Raw genomic sequence first — 11715 nt, 5'->3', positions numbered from 1 at the left:
CATTTTAGGAACAGCTTCTTCCCCTCTGCCACAGAATTCTGAATAGACAGTGAACTCACAAACACTACCTCTCTCCTCCTCTTTTTTGCTATTAATTTATTTGCATTGTAAACAACAGTAATTTGTTAAGCCTGCACTGTGGTAGTTCTCCATCATATCCAACAGTAACAGGAAACCTGTGTGGGTGAGGTTTTAAAGTGGAAGGGCATTTGCAACGGGGCAGTTCCACTCTCTCGACTTCAGAACTCTGTATCCAGTGGTACGAACTGGGCTCTTCCTTGCCTGCAGTGGGTGGCCAGGGTGCCTTCTGCACCTTGTCGGGCCCTTGCCCCCCCCCACCCCCCGTGGAGCATCGCAGTACCTCCTTCCTGGCCGTTGGATCTCACTGCAGGTCTCGTCCTCCCGGGTCGTCGGAGCTGACTTTGCATGCTAGGACGGGCATGTGCCTATCCTGCCAGCTACCCTCACCTGGTTTAGCCTGCCCCCTGTCGAAGCGTGTACTGCCACATGCAAGTGGCTGCTTGGAGCCACAGGTGAGAGCTGAGAGTCTGATGGGGCCCAAAATGAACAGGCTGCCCCAGAATGAACACAAAAAGCCCCTTCACCAGAGGTTTACCCCTGCCTGGACACCCTATACACCCCATGCTGCTGTAAAACACCAAATTTCATCACATGCCGGTTTTGGTATTGGTTTATTACTGTCACATGTACAGTTAAAAGGTTGTCTTGCATACTGTTCATTACACAGAGCATTGAGGTAGAACAAGGTAAAACAATAACATTGCAGAATAAAGCGCAAAAACTATTGTGAATGATAAAGTGCAAGATCACCGTGCGGTAGATTGTGAGGCCAAGAGTTCATCTTATTGTACAAGAGGTCCATTCAAGAGTCTGATAACAGAGGGATAAAAGCTGTCCTTGAGCCTGCTGGTATACAATTTCAGTTTTGTCAATGACATATGGCACAGTAGTGTAGTGGTTAGCACAACTCTTTCCAGTACTGGCGGCCCAGGTTCAATTCCCACCGCTGCCAGTGAGACTTATAAGTTCTCCTTGTGGCTACATGGATTTCTGCTGGGATCTGCAGTTTCTTCCCACAGTCAGTTGGTAGGTAAGTGGCCCTGTGATTAGGCAAGGATTAAATCAGGGGACTGCTGAGCAGCACAGCTCAGAGAGCCAGAAGGGCCTGTTCTTCACTGTAATAAATAAATAAATTCAATTCTGATTCTGATCTTCTCCCCAACAGCACAATCAGCGGAGCAGCAAACCACCACCTCCTCAAGGGCAATACTCAAAGAGCAATAAATGCTGCCTACATCATTTAAAAAATAAACAAACAATTTTAATGGAAGTATATAAACAGATTACTGGTGTTTTGCTCCTAAGATCTCATTGAGGCACCATCTTTCAGATAGAAAACATGGGTAAAGAGGCACACACAATACCTTTGTTAGTCAAAGTGCCTGACGCAGGAATGGGAAGGATATTTTAGAACCGTATAGCACAAGCTAAGTCACACTATGTCCTAACCTGGTCACCACACTACAGGAAGGATGAGGTGGCGATAGGTATGGGCACTGAGGAAACAAATGGGGATGCTTCCTGGGTTAAAGTGCAGCTTGGAGGATGGGCTATCTCCTTTGGGTAACTTGGAGGATGGGCTGTCTCCTTTGGGTAACTTGGAGGATGGGCTATCTCCTTTGGGCAACGGAGACTGGGGAAAGATTTGATTGTTATTTTGCTCATCTTTGAACCGTGCCCATTACTATTGGAGGGAAGGAGGATGACAGGCGACTTGATAGAGACATATAAAATGATAAGAGGCACAGATAGAGTGGGCGATCAGCAGTCAGAGACCTTTCCTCATTGTAACACACACGAAGTGCTGGAGGAACTCAGCAGGTCAGGCATGAAGAGTCATCATTTCAGGCCGAGACCCTTCATTAGGACCTCCATCCCAGGGAGGAAATGGCTAATACAAGAGGGCACAATTTTAAGATGATTGGACGAAAGCTTAAGGAGAATGTCAAAGGTAGTTTTTTTTTAACCAGGGACTGGTGACTGCCAGGGTGGAGATTGAGATAGACACTTCAGGCACATTTAAGAGAGTCTTAGATAGACACATGGATGAAGGAAAAATGGAGAGCTATGTGTGAGGGAAGGGTTAGGTTGATCGTGGAGTATGTTAAATGGTTGGAAAAACATCATGGGCCAAAGGACCTGTAGTGTTCTAGGTTCTACATATATTATTTTTGTTCTGAAGAAGGCAGTGGAGACCAACTGCAATCCTTCTGGGAAGTTGCTTCCACTGTGCTGTTGAGGATGGAGTTCCAGATTTAGATCTGGTGATTTTGAAGGAGCAGAGATATACACTCAGTGGCCACTTTATTAGCTACACCTGTACACCTGCCTGTTAATGCAGATATCGAATCAACCAATCATGTGGCAGCAACTCAATGCATAAAAGCACGCAGATGTGGCCAAAAGGTTCAGTTGTTGTTCAGACCAAACATCAGAATGGGGAAGAAATGTGACCTAAGTGACTTTGACCATGGAGTAATTGTTGGTGCCACATGGGGTGATTTTCACTCGCAACAGTCTCTAGAGTTTATAGCGAACTGTTCTAAAAGACAAATAAAAACACAGTAAGCAGCAGTTTGGTGAGTGAAATGCCTTGTTAATGAGAGAGGTCAGAGGAAAGTGGCCGGAATGGTTCAAGCTGACAGGAAGGTGACAGTAACTCAAAGAACCATGCATTACAACAGTGGTGTGCAGAAGAGCATCTGTGAATGTACAACACGTTGAATCTTGAAGGGATGGGCTGACAGCAGTAGTAGACCACACCTGATTCCTCTCCTGCAGCTAATAAAGTGGCACTGAGTGAGTGTGTGTGTGCGCGTGTAGATACATACTCGTCACCGTGGCCAGATAAGACAATCCAGACTCTCAATAATGGAAGTCCATCTCACCCTTGCTCACATTACTTGGTGGTTTGCAGTAATTTTAAATGACATCAGAATCGGGTTATTCTCGCAGACATATGCCATGAAATTTGTCATTTTATGATAGCAGCACAGTGCAATATATTAAACTTGCTGTAAGTTACAAAATAAATATAAAAATAAGCAAGTAGTGCAAAAGAGAGCAAAAGTGAGATAGTGTGTCTGGTCTTGTGGTAGAGGGGGTGAAGCAGTTGTGGTGTGTCCCCATTGCATCAGAATCAGAATCAAAATCAGGCTCAGTTTCAATAACATAATTTGTGAAATTTGTCATTTTGCTGTAGTATGTACAATAAGAAATATAAAAATAAGTAATTTAAAAAGAGAGCGGATGCGAGATACTATGCATGGGTTCATGGTCTGTTCAGAAGTCATCTCGTTTTCAGTTGACCTAAGATATTTAAAGCTAACCTCAAAAGCAGAACTGGTAGTTAACGAGTTAAAGGCACCCAGGTGCTTGAAGAAACAAATAAATAAATAATGCTGAGAACATGAGTTGTGGGTTGTGGAATCAGTTCAGAGTTGAGGTGAGTAAGTTATCCACTCTGGCTCAAGAGCCTGATGGTCGAGGGGTAATAACTGTCCCAGACGCTGGTGCTAGGGGACTTTGACAACAGATGCTGCTTTCTCACGGCAGCACTCTTTGTAGATGCGCTCAATGGTGGGAAGGGGTTTTCCTGTGATAGGCTGGGCTCTATCCATTACTTTCTGTAGAGTTTTCCATCCCCGGGCATTGAGGTTTCCACACTAGGCAGTTTATTTATTTATCTAATTAGCAAATCAGTGTGGGCTAGATCCTCCCAGCCCTTCAAAACCATGCCACCCCAGCAACCCCCAACAACCCTAGTTAACCCTAACCTAACCACAGGACAACTTACAATGGGCAACTAACTTACCTGGCTGTCTTTGGACTGTGGGAGAAAACCGCAGCACTGGGGGAAAACCTACGGCCAGGTCGTGTAGATTCCTTACAGGCGGTGCCAGGGTTGAACTCCAAGTTCTGGGGCTGTAATAGTGACGGGCTAACCACTACATCTCCACCAGATAGCTATAGACTATTCACACATTTCAGCGGCAAACACTATGACTGGGTAGTGTCCTCTTCTCGTTACTACTACCAGAGAGGAGGTACAGGAGCCTGAAAGCACACACTTGATGGTTCACACCAGGATCAATCTAACCCAGGTGTCCCCAACCTTTTCCAGGCCATGAATCCCCACCGTTAGCCAAGGGGGCCACGGAGCCCAGGTTGGGAGCCCCGATCGAACCTTTCCTTCCCACATAACCTTCCATTTCCTCTTTCATTGGTATGCCTATCGAAGGGTCTCTATTAGTGCCTGGTATTTTGACACTTACCGACCAATGCAAGATGTAGTGAAGATTTTCATGTGTCTTAGAACACAGAACAGCATCGTACAGGCCCTTCAGCCCACTGTGTTGTGCCGACTTATATAAACCCACTCTAAGATCAAACTAACCCTTCTCTACCCCATAGCCCTATTATTCTTGTGCCTGTCAAAGAGTTTCCCCAATGTGTCTGCCTCGACCATTAAAGTGTATGTGTGTGACCAAATACTACACTATTTTCTTGCAGACATTCACCAAGAAATATAACAGAATTAATTAAAAAAAACACACACAAAGACTGGCAAACAACCAATGTGCAAAATAAGACAAATACAAAAAAAAACACCCACCCACCACTCTCAGTATTAAACCAAGTTACCTCTGACATCTCTCCTATCCTTCCTTCCTATCCTCTTGAAATTATGCCCCCTGATGCTAGCAATTTCCATCTATAGGAAGAAAGGTCTCCTTCTATCCACTCTGTCTAGAGGGTATAGCTTTAAAGTGGAGAAGAGGAAGTTTAAAAGAAATTTATGGAGGTTTTTCTTTCAAGAGGTTGGTGAAAGAAAACGTCTTCACCACCATCTTGTGATCTCTTTCACCAATCAACTTCCCAGCTCTTCACTTTGCTCCTCCTCATCTCATGGTTTTACCTATCACATGTCGCCTTGCACTTCTTCCTCCCCTTCCCCCACCTTCTTGTTCTGACTTCTCCCTTTCTTTTCCAGTCCTGATGAAGGATATCAGCATGAAACGTCGACTGTTTACTCTTTTCCACAGATGCTGCTAGGCCAGCTGAGTTCCTCCGGCATTTTATTTGGATTGCTTTGTATTTTCAGCATCTGCAGAATTTCTCGGGAAGGTGAGTCCTATTTACTGGGTGGAAACTGGGAGATGTCAGCGGGAGCAGGTCTAAAAGGTCTGGAAGATTACAGGCCATCAATTGGAGGGATACAGAGCATGGATTGGAGGGATATACACCACGGATTGCAGTGATATGGACTGTGAATTGGAATTGGAGGGATCACGAATTGGAGGCATCTAGGCATTGAACTAGAGGGATATAGATCATGGATTAGATTAGAGGGATATAGATCATGGATTGGAGGGATATGGATCATGGATTGGAGGATATAGATCATGGATTGGAGGGATATGGATCATGGATTGGAGGGATATGGATCATGGATTGGAGGATATAGATCATGGATTGGAGGATATAGATCATGGATTGGAGGGATATAGATCATGGATTAGATTGGAGGGATATGGATCATGGATTGGAGGGATATGGATCATGGATTGGAGGGATATGGATCATGGATTGGAGGATATAGATCATGGATTGGAGGGATATAGATCATGGATTGGAGGATATAGATCATGGATTGGAGGGATATAGATCATGGATTGGAGGGATTTAGATCATAGATTGGAGGGATTTAGATCATGGATTGGAGGATATAGATCATGGATTGGAGGGATATAGATCATGGATTGGAGGGATATGGATCATGGATTGAAGGGATATGGATCATAGATTGGAGGGATATGGATCATGGATTGAAGGGATATGGATCATAGATTGGAGGGATATAGATCATGGATTAGATTGGAGGGATATGGATCATAGATTGGAGGGATATAGATCATGGATTGGAGGAATATAGATCATGGATCGGAGGGATTTAGATCATAGATTGGAGGGATTTAGATCATGGATTGGAGGGATATGGATCATGGATTGGAGGGATATGGATCATAGATTGGAGGGATATAGATCATGGATTGGAGGATATAGATCATAGATTGGAGGGATTTAGATCATAGATTGGAGGGATTTAGATCATGGATTGGAGGAATATAGATCATGGATCGGAGGGATTTAGATCATAGATTGGAGGGATTTAGATCATGGATTGGAGGGATATGGATCATGGATTGGAGGGATATGGATCATAGATTGGAGGGATATAGATCATGGATTGGAGGATATAGATCATGGATTGGAGGGATATAGATCATGGATTGGAGGGATATAGATCATGGATTGGAGGGATATGGATCATAGATTGGAGGGATATGGATCATGGATTGATGGGATATGGATCATGGATTGGAGGGATATGGATCATAGATTGGAGGGATATAGATCATGGATTGGAGGATATAGATCATGGATTTGAGGGATATGGATCATGGATTGGAGGGATATGGATCATGGATCGGAGGGATTTAGATCATAGATTGGAGGATATAGATCATGGATTGGAGGGATATAGATCATGGATTGGAGGGATATGGATCATGGATTGGAGGGATATGGATCATGGATTGGAGGGATATAGATCATGGATTGGAGGGATATAGATCATGGATTGGAGGGATATGGATCATAGATTGGAGGGATATAGATCATGGATTGGAGGATATAGATCATGGATTGGAGGGATATAGATCATGGATTGGAGGGATATAGATCATGGATTGGAGGGATATGGATCATAGATTGGAGGGATATGGATCATGGATTGATGGGATATGGATCATGGATTGGAGGGATATGGATCATAGATTGGAGGGATATAGATCATGGATTGGAGGATATAGATCATGGATCGGAGGGATTTAGATCATAGATTGGAGGATATAGATCATGGATTGGAGGGATATAGATCATGGATTGGAGGGATATGGATCATGGATTGGAGGGATATGGATCATGGATTGGAGGGATATAGATCATGGATTGGAGGGATATAGATCATGGATTGGAGGGATATGGATCATAGATTGGAGGGATATAGATCATGGATTGGAGGATATAGATCATGGATTGGAGGGATATAGATCATGGATTGGAGGGATATAGATCATGGATTGGAGGGATATGGATCATAGATTGGAGGGATATGGATCATGGATTGATGGGATATGGATCATGGATTGGAGGGATATGGATCATAGATTGGAGGGATATAGATCATGGATTGGAGGATATAGATCATGGATTGGAGGGATATGGATCATGGATTGGAGGGATATGGATCATGGATCGGAGGGATGGATCATGGATCGGAGGGATTTAGATCATAGATTGGAGGGATTTAGATCATGGATTGGAGGGATATAGATCATGGATTGGAGGGATATAGATCATGGATTGGAGGGATATGGATCATGGATTGGAGGGATATAGATCATGGATTGGAGGGATATAGATCATGGATTGGAGGGATATAGATCATGGATTGGAGGGATACAGAGCATGGATTGCAGGAATATGGGACATGAATTTGAGCAATAAGATCATGGATTAGGGGGATCTAGACCATGGATTGGAAGAATGTGGATCATGAATTGGAGGGATGTAGACATTGAACTAGAGGGATATAGATTATGGATTGGAGAGATACAGAGCATGTGGAGACAGATGGGTTTAGTAAAATGCCTTCAGCATCAGTATGGACAAGGTGGGATGAAGGACTTTGCCAGCATCCTATGAATAAATTAAAAAAAACCAGTTAACTAATTTTTTTAACAGAAGGGCAAGCATTGCTTGTATAATCAGGTGCTTTGTGCAAACACTATCACCCCTTTCAAAATAGCAACAGCTAGATTAAGGCTTTGAGGGAATATAATCAAACTGAGTGGGTGAAAACAAAGCAGATATAAAATTATGGACATGATTACATGATTATCCACTTCAGAGTATGTTTAAGTTGAGAGAGATTGCAGAGTGATCTAAGGGAACAAGGAAAACTTATATACAAGCTCATGTAGAGGTGCAGGAAGGTTTTCATCTCCAGTGGATGAGAATATAAAAGCAATGATGTAATACTGAGGCTTTATAAGGTGCTATTTAGATCAAATTTGGAGTATTGTGAGTAGTTTTGGGCCCCATATCTATGAAAGGATTTACTGGCATTGGAGATGGTCTAGAAAAGGTTTACATAAATTATCCTGGGCATGAAAGGGTTAACATGCGAAGGTCATTTGAGCCTTTATTCACTGGACTTCAGAATGAGAGGGGATCTTATTGAAATTGAATTTTGAAAGGCCTGGATAGAATTGAGTTGGAGAGGATGTTAGAGAGATTTCTTTAGCCAGAGGGGACTGAATCTGTCGATTTCATTGCCATAGACTGCTGCGAGGGCCAAGTCATTGGATATATTTAAACCAGAGGTTAATAAGTTCTTGATTAGTAAGAGCATCAAATGTTACATGGGGAAGGCAGGAGAATGAGGTTAAGAGGGAAATTAAATCAGCCATGATCAAATGGTGAAGCAGATTTGATGGGCTGAGTGGCCTCATTCTGGTCCTACATCTTATGGTCAAGTGAAGTGTGTTCATGTATCCATAGATTTATTCAACATAGAAACCGTCCATGCTGACTACTCAATATTATTTTAATATCATTAGCATATATTGTGAAATTTGTTGTTTTACAGCAGCAGTACCATGCAATACATAATAATAAAGAACTAGAAATTACAATAAGATCTACAGAAAAGAATCAAATAAGTAGCGCAAAAAGAGACCAAAAACAAAGGGGAAAAAATCGTGAGGTAATGTTCATGGATTCATTCTCCATTCATAGATCTGATGGTGGATGGGAAGAAGCTGCTCCTGAAATGTTGAGTGAGTGGCTTCAGGCTCCTAATAACAATGAGGAGAAGACAAGTGTGGGTGATGGGGTCCTTAATGATGGATGCCACCTTTTTGAAGCATCGCTTTTTGAAGATGTGCTGGATGCTGGGGAGGTTAGTGCCCATGATGATGCTGGCTGTGTTTACAACTTTCTGCAGCTTTTTCCAATCCTTTTCAGTGGCCTCTCCATACCAGACAGTGATTCAACCACTTTGAACGCTCTCCATGGCACACCCATAGAAATTTACTGGTGGCTTTGGTGATATACCAAATCTTCTCAAACTCCCAATGAAATATTGCCTTTGTCGAGCTTTCTTTGTAATTGCATCAATATATTGGGCCTAGGATAGATCCTCAAAGATGCTGACAACCAGCAACTTGGAACTGTTCACCCTTTCCACTTCTGAACCCTCAATGAGGACTGGTGTGTGTTCCCTCGACTTCCCCTTCCTGAAGTCCATTAATCAACTCCTTGGTCTTACTGATGCTGAGTGCAAGATTATTGCTGCAACACCACTCAACCAGTCAATCTACCTCACTCCCCATCCTGTACTCCTGTACGCCTTCTCATCACCATCCAAAATTCTGCCAACAGTCGTGTCATCAGCAAATTGATAGATAGTGTTTGAGCTGTGCCTAGCCACACAGTCGTGGGTGTAGAGAGAGAAGAGCGGTGGGCCAAGCACACATCCCTGAGATGCACCAGTGTTAATGATCAGCAAGGAGGTGATGTTACTTCCAATGCACACAAACTGTGGTCTCTTGTTGAGCAAGTCAAGGATCTAGCGGCAGAGGCCCAGGTTTTGGAGCTTGTTGATTAGTACTGCGAGTATGATGGTGGTGAATGCTGAGTGATCCAATGCCAAAAGGAGAGCAAGTGAGATTGCATCTCCTGTAGACCTATTACGGCGATAGGCAAACTGCAGTGTGTCCCAGCCCTTGCTTCGGCAGGAATTGATTCTGGCCATGACCAATCTCTCAAAGCAGTTCATTACCGAAGATGTGAGTGCAACTGGGTAATAGTTGTTGAGGCAGCACATCACGTTATTTTCCTCGAGGAACTTTACATGTGCAGAGGTAAGGACAACATCACAAACTTAAGATACACAACACCACACTCCATATAGTTAAACACAATATAAAATACTCACAATCGATAATAAGTACTCAACATTAATGAGTGTAATTTAAGGTACAAATACACATAATAAAACTGTTTTTACTGTCAAAGATGCTATGCACACTATATATTCAAAATTGGGTGTTTAGGAGGTGAATGGGGGAAGGCACAAAACTGCATAAGGCTCTCCTGGTGCTGATGGGCAGGGACCTGTAGCAGCATCCAAACGGCATGACAGTGCAGTGTGTGTGAAGTGTATGTGTAATGTCCTCTCCTATTTGTTGAGCCTTCTTTATTGTCCTTCTCTTATGGATGCTGTTGAGTCATTCTTGTTCCTGGCCAATGATTTTACTACTTATTCTAACAATTCTGTGGAGTGGGCTGAGGTAGATTGTGCTCATGGCTCTGAACCATGCTGTGATATTGTAGGTTAATATTGGTTCAACAAAGCATCTATAAAATATCTGGAGGAATGATGGCAGGACCTAAAGTTTCTGCATCTTCCTAAGGAAAAATAGCCATTGTTGGCACCTGGAGAGTATCGACCCACCATTGGTCTTAAAGGTGATAGGGTCTTTTAAGAGACTCTTGGATGGCTACATGGAGCTTAGAAAAATAGAGGGCTATGGGTAAAACCTAGGTGGTTCTAAGGTAGGGACATGTTTGGCACAGCTTTGTGGGCCAAAGGGCCTGTATTGCGCTATATGTTTTCTGTGTTTCTATGTTATCTATAGTTGTGCTGAGGCACTTGTATTCTCCAACACACTATCAACTGGCTAGTCATTTCCAGGGTTGGGGCAGTGTACTGCTGTTTTCTAAAGTCCACTACCATTTCCTTAGATTTACTGGGGTTCAGGTCCAGATAGTTGTCTGTGCTCCATCCAGCAAATGTAGTGATCTCCGCATTGATGCAGTTATCAGAGTAGGTAGTGTCAATGATGACTGTGTCATCTGAGTACTTGGTGTACTGCATGCCTAGGTGTGAGCTTTTGCAGTCGTCTGTGTACAGTGTGAACAAGACTGGTGAGATCACCGAGCCCTGTGGTGCTCCAGTTGATATTTGCCTGTCATAGAACCATTATACGTCACAGTTTGATGTCTGTCTGTGAGGAAGGAGAAGATGAGGAGTATGAGGTGGGGGGCTTACATTAATTTGCTGGAGTTTGTGTCCCATGAGATGGGGTTGCGCGGGTGTTAAACGCACTGGTGAAGTCCACAAACAGCATCCTAACAAATGATCCAGGCCTTTGTGTAGGTATGGGGCAGTAACATTAGTACTGCATCATCTACACCTCTTTTCAGCCCATAAGCAAACTGGAGTTGGTCAGTGAGCCCACTTACCACCACCTGGAGCTGTGGTAGGAGGAGTTTTTCAAAGGACTTCATGACCAGTGATGTTAGAGCTACAGGACAACAGTCATTATTGCTCTTCTGGGGAACTGGGCATATGATGGTGGTTTTCCAAATGGTTCGTATGGAACGTTCAGATAGAGAGTGGTTGAAGAGATGACAGAAAATCTCTGACAGTTGTCTACACCAGAGTCTCAGTAGCCATCCACTGATGTTGTCTGGACCTGGTGCTTTACTGGGATTTGTTCT

Source organism: Hypanus sabinus, chromosome 9 (assembly GCF_030144855.1).
Source record: "Hypanus sabinus isolate sHypSab1 chromosome 9, sHypSab1.hap1, whole genome shotgun sequence".
Taxonomy (NCBI): Eukaryota; Metazoa; Chordata; class Chondrichthyes; order Myliobatiformes; family Dasyatidae; genus Hypanus; species Hypanus sabinus.
The sequence above is the reverse complement of the archived record's forward strand: the minus strand, read 5'-3'. Positions refer to the sequence as shown.